Source organism: Diabrotica undecimpunctata, chromosome 4, assembly GCF_040954645.1.
Source record: "Diabrotica undecimpunctata isolate CICGRU chromosome 4, icDiaUnde3, whole genome shotgun sequence".
Taxonomy (NCBI): domain Eukaryota; kingdom Metazoa; phylum Arthropoda; class Insecta; order Coleoptera; family Chrysomelidae; genus Diabrotica; species Diabrotica undecimpunctata.
This window is the reverse complement of record NC_092806.1, coordinates 85,060,710-85,073,979: the sequence shown is the minus strand read 5'-3', so window position 1 is coordinate 85,073,979 and position 13,270 is coordinate 85,060,710. Positions and strand designations below refer to the sequence as shown.

General features: G+C 28.3%; 1 protein-coding gene across 1 annotated transcript in view; it reads right to left on the bottom strand.

The window, feature by feature from the left end:
* LOC140439741 (DDB1- and CUL4-associated factor 10 homolog) overlaps positions 1-12,701 on the bottom strand; it is a 388,500-nt gene extending 375,799 nt beyond the window's left edge. The window contains exon 1 of the mRNA XM_072529869.1: positions 12,509-12,701. The gene's annotated coding sequence lies outside the window, so the exon portion shown is untranslated. The remainder of the gene's footprint in view (positions 1-12,508) is intronic.
* Between the last annotated feature and the right edge of the window lie 569 nt (positions 12,702-13,270).

Here is a 13,270-nt window from a genome sequence, read left to right as displayed (position 1 = left end):
GTTCAATAACCTGATGATAATTATGAACCAAGATTGGAAAATTCAGATTTTCAATCTAGCTGTAAATCAGCTGGAACTAAAAATAAACCAAGATAATTGCAATATTTTGTTCAAAAATAGGGACGGGTGAATGTAGTATAATTTAGTGTTCTAAATGTTGTGACAAGATCTTGTCAGTATTTAAATAATTTGTTTGTAATTCTAATATCAAATAAAAGCCTAATAAGCAACAAACTTACACCCTAATCTAACCAAATCTAACACAAACTACCAGCGGTCAGTGAGAACTCTTACAGAGAACACAAGAACTCTGCTAAGTTGGAAACAGAAAAATTAAATGATTTAGTTCTAGAATGAAGTTTATATACATATATTTTTATTCTTATTTATATATAATTATATATATATATATATATATATATATATATATATATATATATATATATATATATATATATATATATATATATATATATACAAAAAAAAATTATTAGGGCTGCAGTCAGAAGTTTGGCCAGGATGTTACAGAAACACTCTTTTGACTTTTGGTCTAGCTTTCGGAATTGTTTTATTCCTTTTTCAAAACACTGTAATAAGAGGAATGTGTAAATTTTTACAATATATCACAATTCGTCAGTGTAACTTACTAGTCGTTGAGATTATTTATATAAAGCTTTGACACTCAACATTAATAACACACATATAATATATAACATATAAAATAATGGACAAAATACATTTTAAAATTTTGTTAAGGATAGTAAAACTTCGTTTATTTAAAATGTATTTTGTCCATTATTTTATATGTTATATTTTATATGTGTGTTATTAATGTTGAGTGTCAAAGCTTTATATAAATAATCTCAACGACTAGTAAGTTGCACTGACGAATTGTGATACGATTCTATGATGCTAACTTCAGAAGGATAACTGAATCAGTATTAGTAAGATATTAGTAATAAGTATCAGTATTAGTTAGACTGAAAAAAACTAATTTGAGCGATTTTATCTATTTGAGCTATTTTAAACATACATAGCGTATGTTTAAAGTTTTCACCCAGAATGTAAGCTTTGCTAAAACTTGATATAGTAACTATATTTGCTCAGTATAAACTCCAAGCAACAGAGGATAATAATGTTTTTATGCCTGAAATGACAAACACAATTACAATCAACAGATTTTTTCACCAGTATGTCATCTTAAGATCAGTCATCCCATGTTATATCCCTATCATCAACAGAATAGGACAGATCCCTGTCGACACATTAAAATTTATTCATTCAGAACTCTGAAAGCCTGACCGCTGTCTGTGTGGATGCGGGCTAATATAAGGGACAAACCAATTAAATGTTACAACTTAGAATAATATACAAAATAGTGGTTAAGTACACAGTATTTTAAGATAATAAAATTAAATAATGTGGACTAAAAATATATTATGTATACAAACACATGCATGTACACATGTATGTTGTATATATATATATATATATATATATATATATATATATATATATATATATATATATATATATTGATTCAACTATCTCTACCAGTCCCAAGATACTTAACAGACCACCTAAGACCCAGTTGAAATATAATGTTAAAAGAAGTATATATTGTATTTTTTAGGTGGTTTTATTGTATTAGTTCAAGGGAACTTGAGAGGGGTAAAAAAATTTATAAAAAAAAAATTTAAGATGGTAAACAATCTTTACCAGACCCAACAAACTTAACCGTTTTCCCAGACCCTTATATATGAAAAAGTATCATTCACTGGACGGACCCAGTCCCCGCAATGTTGCCAAATTTTTTGGCGTTAAAATGATTGGTAGTGTGCGTTTTGTGGTTTACTTCTTACCTTCTGAAAGGATTTGTTTACTCCAAATGGCAGGCATACAAGTTGCCATCAATTGCAATTAATATAGATTAATTACGGTATATACAATCGTTTTATTAACACATTTATAGGGGCTTATTTCTGTAAACGTACTTTTTAATAAAAATAGAGTTAATAATATTAACTACAATATTTATTTAAGAAACGCAAAGAACAGCAATTTTAGGTTTAGTTACTATAAACAGAAATTCCCGTTATTTCGCAATTTATTTCTCAAATATAAATCAAGTTTAAGGTCAAGTCGTTCCTTAAAATTTTTTAAATATTAAATTTCAATAGGTATTTTTAGTTTATTTTAACCAACAAGCTCAAATTGCAATCGCTTGAACATATGATTTGTGCATTAAATACACAGCAGTGAAACTTGGAGTGATAACTGTTTATGTTTTTATAAATATACTTTTCCGGCTCCATTCAAAAACCAATAAAAGAAAAATTGTGTATTTATGCGTGTCATACTGCGAAAAACATCTGAAATTTATCCCTAAAAACTATTATATTGATATTTAAAAATATGTTTAATATGCAAATAATGTAAATAAAGGCATTTTATATAATAGTTAAAGATATAGTCCTATTCATATTTTAGGGTTTTGCTGGCATTATCTAAATAAAATACATAATATATGTTTAATTAATTTTGGTCACTATTAATATCATCTTGAATTTTCATAATATTTTAATAAAGAATTTTCTTTTTGAATTGAAACGTTTTTCCTTAGTATATTTAAAATGCAATATGAATATAAAATTTATTAATGTGAGTGGAAAATAAGAACTTTATAAAACAAGGTGCAAAGAAATTAAGAACGGAGGACAACAGAAATCATTCCAAAAACGAATAAATATGTTTTTGCTTATCCTGGGTCAAACGATAGATGGATAAGTGCTGTACCTCTTTTAAGAAAATTTTCACAGAAATGTGGTGCAAAAAATCCAGAACTGTTAACAAGTACCAGGTTCCGAAAACAAATAGCAACCATTTTACAGTTAACCAGTTTTGAAAATGATGAAATGGATCAAATTGCTCGATGTATGGGCCACACCCAAAAAACCCATTTAGAATTTTATAGGTAAGTTATAATACTACACAATTTGAGCTGTAAAAAAATTAGTTGGGAACAACCATATTTTACGAATAATTGAAATTAACAATTTTATGAATAAATCTACCGTTCCATAAACCTTTTAAATTTAAAAACTTGCAACAAATATTTTTCAATTTTAATGACCACAATTTCAATTTTATTTCTCGTTGGCAACTTTAATGACCACAATACAATATAGGACTTAGAACGCAAGTTTTATAAAAGCAAAATGATAGAGAACTTCTAAAAGAATCATAATATCCATCTGAGCCATCTATGCATCTGAGAATAACAGAGATTAAACTACAAGAGAAAATTTCTTTGAACACTCAATTAAATTCTCATTAATGATTTTTGATCGTAAACTAACGTAGAAATCAATTATACAATACCTGAAGAAATCCTGCCAACCTAGGATAAATTTACTACGATCACTTGCTTTTAAGAACTGAGGAGCCGACAACTCATACTTACTTCACATATACAGAGCTATAATTCACTCAGAATTAGATTACGGGTCTACTGTATACAATTTGGCCAAAAAAACACTACTTAAAACTTTAGATACTATTCACAATATAGCTATTTAAATTTCTCTTGGGGCCTACCATTCTAGCCCGATTTAAAGCCTTTGTTGTGAATCTGAAGAACTCCCTATCTCCCACAGAAGGCAATACCTAAGTCTATGTTATGCCGCTGCAGTTTCGGCAAACCAAAAAAATCTTGTAATTCACAATGTATTTGCTGACCGTTTCTAAACTAAATTTGATTCAACTTCTCGAACAGATCCTCCCTTTTATCACAGTATAAAAACATTTAGTCAACACCAATTTTCAATTCCCAAATAACTATGACCTATCCTTCACTCCCATCCCGTCACCTTGGACAATACCTTTACCTAAATCCGATCTTAGCCTAGCACAATTCAACAAAGCAGAAACCTTAACAACTATCATACAGCAAGAATTCCATCATATAATAAATTCAAATAGTGGTGTGAAAACGACGAAGGAGTAGGAGCTGCTGTGTACTCAAAACAATTCTCAGCCTCTTTTAAATTACCAGACATCACCACTATTTTCTTTGCTGAATTATTTGCCATCTTATAAGCTATTATTCACATACATCAGGAAAATAAGCAAAAAAGGATAATAATCAGTGACTCTCTTAGTTCGCTTAAAGCCATACAACAGCTTTATTGCAACTATCCCCTTCTACTTTTCATTAAAATAGAGCTTAAAAGAATCCTAGACGAAAACACTGAGTTGAAATTTTTGTGGGTCCCGTCACATAAAGGAATAAAAGGAAACGAAAATGTTGACGCGCCAGTTAAAAATGCTACAAGTAATCCAAAATCAAGAATATTTAATATTACGATACACACAGATAAAAACTCATTTCAAACAAGATTACAAGAACTTGGCAAGACAAATGAAAAGTACCCCAAGTAAATTACTAGGAATAAACGAAAGTGGACAACCATGGAAATCAAAATCAAGGAAGTGAAGAGAACAAGTGATAGTGACACGTTTGTGTATCGGATATACGAAAATCACACACGAATGCTTGCTGAAGAGAAGAAACAAGCCAATTTGTGAAATTTTCAACTCTGACTTATCTGTAAAACACGATAAATATAAAAGTGAACGAAAGAAACATTGCATCCCGACCTCACTTAAAAGTGCCTTCAATGGTAACAGTGTCCTCCAAAAACTGTTTCATTCCCTAAAGGATTCCCTATTGTAACGCTAATAACCCTGAGAGGTTGATGCGTTTTTTTTGTCTTCTTAAATAAGTAAGTCTTATAAATTAAAAATAAAAAGTATATGACAGCAAGTAAGTATATTATATAATTACTTTATCTAATCGTTTCGAATGTGCCTATAATAATCGTTTTAACAACGTAGGATCTAAAAACGTGTCCATAGTCTGTAGTATGTACGGATGAGTAATGATTTGATATTTGATACCTTTAAAAATATTTAAATAACAGTAACTACTAACATACAGCGTTGCCATTTTTTGGGCCTGAGAAAGTCTTAGAGGTTGTAAGAAGGAATTTAAATTATATACGATATACAGAAATGAACTGCGCTCCCTCTTCACAATTATCATTTGAACTAAAACTGTGTATAATGTGGTGTGTAACCGTCATACCAGTCCCAAATAAAAATCTCTAAAAATTTAGTGGCATGTACGGGGATGCATATGATATGTAAATAACGAAGAAAACGTTGTCAGACCCTTTTGCGGGTCTGGTAACGTCAATTTTGGACTGGTAACGTCGGTATACCTATGCGTTTCGGGTCTGTATAATCGGTTGAATAAATATATATATATATATATATATATATATATATATATATATATATATATATATATATATATATATATATATATATATATTTGGCTTCTTCAGGGCTGAAAGAGAATAAATTATAATTAGCTACCATATATTATCTATTAAAAACATTATTGATCTTACCGTAACTTAGAATTGTAGAGTTAGAATATTAAAAAACTTTGCTAGTAACAACATAATGATGTTTTTTGTTACTATGTGCAAAAAAAAGTTTTTTTAACGTTGGAAATGTATGGTAGCTTTGAACTTAAAACGTAAAGGTTTACCCAAGGTTAATCGAAAAACCCAATGTAACTACATTTAAAAGGAGGTAATTCTTTGAATTGTCGGCAATAACTAAATTTTTTGATTGTTAGAAAGTTTAAATGTGAGGTTCTGTTTTAGGTAAACCTTTACGTTTTAAGTTCAAAGCTACCATACATTTCCAACGTTAAAAAAACTTTTTTTTGCACATAGTAACAAAAAACATCATTATGTTGTTACTAGCAAAGTTTTTTAATATTCTAACTCTACAATTCTAAGTTACGGTAAGATCAATAATGTTTTTAATAAATAATATATGGTAGCTAATTATAATTTATTCTATTTCAGCCCTGAAGAAGCCAAATTAATTCTCATTAGCGAAAACGTTCGGCGAAACAATTGATACTCTTTAGAGTCTTTCTTGCAGATTTCCCCAATATTTAAGAGTTTACTATTTAACTTATCTGCAAAGATTAAATTTCTTTTCTTTTCTATTATTATATATATATATATATATATATATATATATATATATATATATATATATATATATATATATATATATATATATTTTGTTATGATATGTAAAATCGAGAAAAATATTGGTTTGTTTAAAAATATTTCAAAATTCAATAACATTAAAATAATTCAGATAAGTAGGATAATATCCAACAAACATTTCGAAGAAAGAGAGTTATTAATTTCTTGAATTACCTGTACTAAACAAAATATAAGCTTTGCATAAATTATTTCTTTGTTATACTTGAGTGACCCGCATAATTTTAAGTGAAAACAAAAAGACAATTGAACGGGGTTTTCCAAAATACATTAATGCAGTGATTAGAGACAAATAGAAGAGATTTTAGAAAGTGGGTTTTGTTAGTTTTAAGAATTATAGAAAATATTATTTGTAAATAAGTTTTAGGAAATTTTATAATTATAGGTAAAAATTTGTTTGTTATCGAAATGAAAAAATGGGGGAATTGTGACGAGTTTTGATTGGCGGAGATTGAAAAAGGTTGGATAAGTATGTAGGAAAAAGTTTAGCGAGATTGAGGAAAGAGAAAAGATAGAATCAGTTGGTTTCCAAGTCTGTGAGAGGAACGGTGATTGTTCTCTGGCGGTTCCTGAAATGTAGCAAGCAGTAGTGGAATGTTAGTGAGTTTTTGTGGAGTTAGTGTATCTGACAGCAGCTGAAGCAGCAAAATATTGTAAGTCATATTTCTCCACTTATATTCCAAGAGTCACTGTTCAGGCCAACGAGAGATTCAGTTTATCGTAAAGAGAAGATATTCCAAGAGTCATTTTTCACTCGGGCCAACGAGAGATTCAGTTTATCGAGAGGAGAAAGGCTATCATAATTTGAATGATTTGTGCTTTTGAAGGAGATCATTAAGGACGATATACTTGCCACAATCTGTGTAAGATTGCTGTTTACATAGGGAGCGGTTGAGAGGAGATAATATAGTCTACAAGGAACAAGGATTTGGACCACTCATCATCAGAGAGAGATATTTTTGTTTCTGCAGTTTTTTTCTTTTATTGATAACAAAATTTTTACACGTAATTGAGAAAGGATATAAATATTTTGATTAGGAGAGTTAGAATAGTTTGGGATTTTGAGATTTCAATTAATATTGTTTGTACCATTAATTTTGATTGTTCACGTACGGAGAACAAAATTTTGAGAATCCTTATATGAGATTTGTTTTATTGAAAACCTTTGAGTGTGAATTATTTCATTATTTTTATTTCAATATATAGTGTTAGATCATATGTGTTTTTTATTATTCCGGTATTCTTTGGACCTTACCTTTCACATGTAATAGTCTAGATATTGAAGCACGAATTTAACCCTGAGATAAAAGAATTAAAAATTGTGATAGAGTCATAATCATATCATTTAAATAATTTTAATTAATCAAAAAAATTTAATTAGCTAATTATTGCTTGGCGCACCAAGACTTTAAATATCACAATAATATATATATATATATATATATATATATATATATATATATATATATATATATATATATATATATATATATATATATATATATATGTATGTATATATACAGGGTGGTCCTTAAGTAATTGTACAAAAAGAAACCGTAGATTCTACACCTTAAAATATTGCGATTCAAGTCAAATTGCTTTAATAAAATGTTGATATTAAGAAAGATACAGGGTGTTAAAGTGAAAATTAAAAATTTTAATTTTCACTATAACTTTTATGTTTGTAAACATTTATGTATAAAAATTCATAACTGGGTACTATTGATCATCAGAAATTATAATCTGATGCATACTTAAATGTAGCTGATAGAGGGCGCCACATATGTCACATATGTGGCATACATTTGCACTTAACTTTTTTGCTTTTTAAGTAACCGGTATTTGTGATGAAAAATATTAAAGATATATTATTTTTCCAAAAAAAATGTATACTTGTTAATAACTTCAAAACTCAACAGTTTTCGAGATAATCGCATTTTACAAATCAACTACATAATTCAGATTTAACGCAATTACTCCAGGCAACGAAAGAAAATTAGACAAAAACATCAATACTTCTGAATTTTGGTATAAAATGAGTTCAATAAAGTTAATAGTTAACGAAATATTAAATAAAATTAATATATTAGCACGATAGAATAGTAGGATTTGACAAAATAACAGAATAATTGGATTTTACGTCAAACATTTTACGTTTTGTATTAAATTAAAGTCATAATCAAAATATTCTATTAATAAACCAAATTAAGACATAGTTAAACTTAATAACATTAAACTTTTTGTCAAAGTAAGTGTTCCATATGTCCACCATTTTCTTTAATTCATTCGTCAATACATTCCATAAAAGGTCATGTCATATTAAATATAGCATCATTGATTCTAAAGAAACTGCGGCAGTATTTATAATAAGTATTATAAGTATAATATATAATAAACATAATATAATAATAAATTATTCGTTTGGGAATTTTATGAATTAAATAATTATATTAATATCTCACCATATGACCAAGGATATGACTACCACGAACAATCCAACGTCCACGAAAGTTGTATTTAATTATGTTCTCACTGCACTTTTCTCTATAATGTGGTGGTGTACCAATCAATAAAATCATTTTATAAAAAATGTAAATAAATATCACCATTCAAATTACAAGGTAATTCGCATGTCCATAAAAAATAATTATAAATGCTACGAAACGATACGATATGCATTTTAAACATGAATTTGAAATAAACGTATGGTTTGGAACAGTTGGTAATTATTTTTTACGGACATGCGAATTACCTTGTAATTTGAATGGTGAGATTTATTTACATTTTTTATAAAATGATTTTATTTGATTTATTGAAAGAATTGTCATCAAATTTAAGGCGAAATATGTGGTTTACGCAAGATGGTACACTACCACATTATAGAGAGAGGGCAGTGAGAACATACTAAAATACAACTTTCCTGAACGTTGGATTGTTCGTGGTAGTCATATTCCTTGGTCATTTGGTGAGATATTAATATAATTACTTAATGCATAAAAATACCAAAAGAATACTTATTATTATACTTATAATACTTATTATAAATAGTGCAGCAGTCTCTTTAGAACCAATGATGCTATTTAATATGAGATGATCTTTTATGGAATGTATTTACAAATGAATTAAAGAAAATGGTGGACATATCGAACACTTACTTTGACAAAAAGTTTAATGTTATTTAGTTTAACTATTTCTTAATTTGGTTTATAAATAAAATATTTTGATTATGACTTTAATTTAATACAAAACGTAAAATGTTTAATGTAAAATCCAATTATTCTGTTATTTTGTCAAATCCTACTATTCTATCCTGCTAATATATTTATTTTATTTAATATTTCGTTAAATATTAACTTTATTAAAGGCATTTTATACCAAAAGTCAGAAGTATTGATGTTTTTGTCTAATTTTCTTTCGTTGCTTGAAGTAATTGCGTTAAATCTGAATTATGTAGTTGATTTGTAAAATGCGATTATCTCGAAAACTGTTGAGTTTTGAAGTTATCAACAAGTATACCTTTTTTTGGTAAAATACTATATGTTTAATATTTTTAATCACAAATACCGGTTACTTAAAAAGCAAAAAAGTTAAGTGCAAATGTATGCCACATATGTGGCATATGTGGCGCCCTCTATCAGCTACATTAAAGCATGCATCAAATTATAGTTTATGATGTTCAATAGTATCCACTTATGAATTTTTATACATAAATGTTCACAAACATAAAAGTTATAGCGAAAATTAAAATCTAAAATTTTCACTTTAACACCCTGTATCTTTCTTAATATCAACATTTTATTAAAGCAATTTGGCTTAAATCGTAATATTTTAAAGTGTAGAATCTACGGTTTCTTTTTGTACAATTACTTAAGGACCACCCTGTATATATATATATATATATATATATATATATATATATATATATATATATATATATATATATATATGTATATATATGTATATATATATATATATATATAGTAAACTCTTAAATATTGGGGAAATCTGCAAGAAATACTCTAATGTGTATCAATTGTTTCGCCGAACGTTTTCGCCAAAGAGAATTAATTTGGCTTCTTCAGGGCTGAAAGAGAATAAATTATAATTAGCTACCATATATTATCTATTAAAACATTATTGATCTTACCGTAACTTAGAATTGTAGAGTTAGAATATTAAAAAACTTTGCTAGTAACATAGTGGTGTTTTTTGTTACTATGTGCAAAAAAAGTTTTTTATAAGAATTGAAATGTATGGTAGCTTCGAACTTGACACGCAAAGGCTTACCCAAGGTTAATCGAAAAACCCAATGCAACTACATTTAAAAGGAGGTAATTCTTTGAAATGTCGGCAATAACTAAATTTTGATTTTAAATAGTTAAAAGTGAGGTTCTGTTTAAGCCAGAACGCAAGCGCTGACAACTTCATTATAATTGGTATGAATCTTTATGTCGTTAAGGTTCATTGGTAAAAAACGAATAAATTTAAATCCCAGTAAAGGGAAATATTATTTTGATTTTCTTTATTTAATTATATTATTGTTCATGTATTATTGAATCTTATTGAGACGTATCTAAGAAAAGCAAGGGAATGTTATATATTTTTTGTTAATGAAAATTAATTATAAAGGTATGTTAGTTGTTAATGGATATATCAGTCAAATTAGTAATCTGTGATATAGTATTGTTCTTGGTATCTGATTTAAGTAACAGGTGGTATATATCGCTTAGATTCTTGATGTCACTCTTAACATTAATGGAGAAATCGTTAAGAAAAATATAGGACATTTCAATGAACTCTCTTTTAGATTTATTGTTCTCACGGTGGAGAATTGTGGTGTTGGTATAGTCCATGAGATGACCAGTGGAATGGACATGTTTGGCTAATGCACAACGGTCAGGGTGAAGTCGAGAATCACTTTTGTGTAATGTAATACGTGATTTCAATAATTGAGATGTTTGACCGATGTAGGAATTGTTGCAAGAGAGACATGGAATGTTGTAGACAATATTACTAAGCCTATCTATGGGAGTCTTATCTTTTATCTTAGAATAAAGATTATTAATTGTTAGGGCTGATCTACAAGCTACATTAAGTTTAATGTTGTTATTATTATTGCCAAAGCTATTTTCAACACTTTTCAGAATCCTTGTTAACCCCGGAGTGATATCTTTGAAATATGGTAATGAAAAATATTTGTTTATAGGAGTATCAGAGACTGGGTTCCCACTTAAGACATCAGGATCAGCATTGTTAGTCGCGAAGGAAGGTGAAATATCTTCGTCATGGATAGTATTAAACAAAATCTTATTAACTAATGGTGTTGGATAAGCGTTTGAAATAAAAAGTTTCTGTAGGATTTGTAGGTTTTTTGTATGAAATGAAGGATCTGATAGTTTTGTTACTCTATTTTTCATATGTTTGATTAAGTTGACTTTGGTAGAATTATTATGGTATGAGTTGTAGTTAAGGTATCTACCAGAATGGGTCGGTTTTTGATACCAATCTATTTTGATGTTGTTGGTTTCCCTGATCATCCTTACTTAAGAATTACCTCCTTTTAAATGTAGTTGCATTGGGTTTTTCGATTAACCTTGGGTAAGCCTTTGCGTGTCAAGTTCGAAGCTACCATACATTTCAATTCTTATAAAAAACTTTTTTTGCACATAGTAACAAAAAACACCACTATGTTACTAGCAAAGTTTTTTAATATTCTAACTCTACAATTCTAAGTTACGGTAAGATCAATAATGTTTTAATAGATAATATATGGTAGCTAATTATAATTTATTCTCTTTCAGCCCTGAAGAAGCCAAATTAATTCTCTTTGGCGAAAACGTTCGGCGAAACAATTGATACACATTAGAGTATTTCTTGCAGATTTCCCCAATATTTAAGAGTTTACTATATATATATATATATATATATATATATATATATATATATATATATATATATATATATAATTAAACATGTAATTAAATTTTAAAACCTATAAACCCAACAGTTAGTTCTATGATTCTAAGATCCAGCACTATAAAGATGACAAAATAACATTAAAATAAAAAAATATGTAAAGTATTACCTAGTTACAATAAAAACATGAAGTGTACAAGTGAAGTGTTTTACAAAGTTAAGTTTCCAAACTCTATGGTACCAGTAACTCTTTTCTACTAATATTTATATATATTTATTGAGAGATATATTAAATACATTTACATTTAGGTTGTTTAACAAAGATAATTCTACCTATTCAGTGGGCTATTAGCACCATAGGTTGTTCTACAAAATGGAACATTAAAAGTACATAGATGAGGTAAACCAATGGTAATATGGTACTGTAAGACCAATCTCACCCACAAGAGATCCCTCTTCATACTTAAAGCAGGCAAGCTCATAGACGTCTCCATGATAGTGTAGTCATGGTCTGCTAATCTAATCCAACTTTGAAAGGCGCACACCTGTAGAAATTTATGCCGAACCCTCTCTAAGGTGATGTTTTTAAGATAGTTGTTGAACCACCACCTACAAATAATTCGGACGATTTTCACATTTGGTCCCATTGAAGATAGCTATAATGAGCCGTCAATTTAAGTTCATAGAACAAATTTTTGATGTTTGACTGTGTTGTCATGTCTTCATAATGTATAATGTTGTAGGCTTCAATTACAAATAGAGAAGCTTTCAAAAATACATTTTTATTATATTATTATATGAATTATGCAATGTTTTTATTTTTTTATATACAACACGAACGAATAAATACTCGTTTCTTCTCATATTGCTTGTAGTTAATTATTACATTTTTTTGGCATTTGCCTTTGATAATAAGCTGATAGATTTGGCAATCCTCAAACCACCAGTTGCCAGATTGTTACAGATGGTCACCAGATGTCTGTGGAAAGTACCTGAATACTATTCTTATTATTCTTTGAAAGAATTTCTTTTTTACTGTTAGTTTGTTAACGTTCTATTGGATTTTTATTAATTATAAATCACATGCTATTTCCCGATTTATTAAAAAAACATGGCAACACAGTCAAGCGCCAACATTTCGTTCTATGAACTTTAATTGACAGCTCAATTATAGCTATCTTCAATGGGGCAAAATGTGAAAA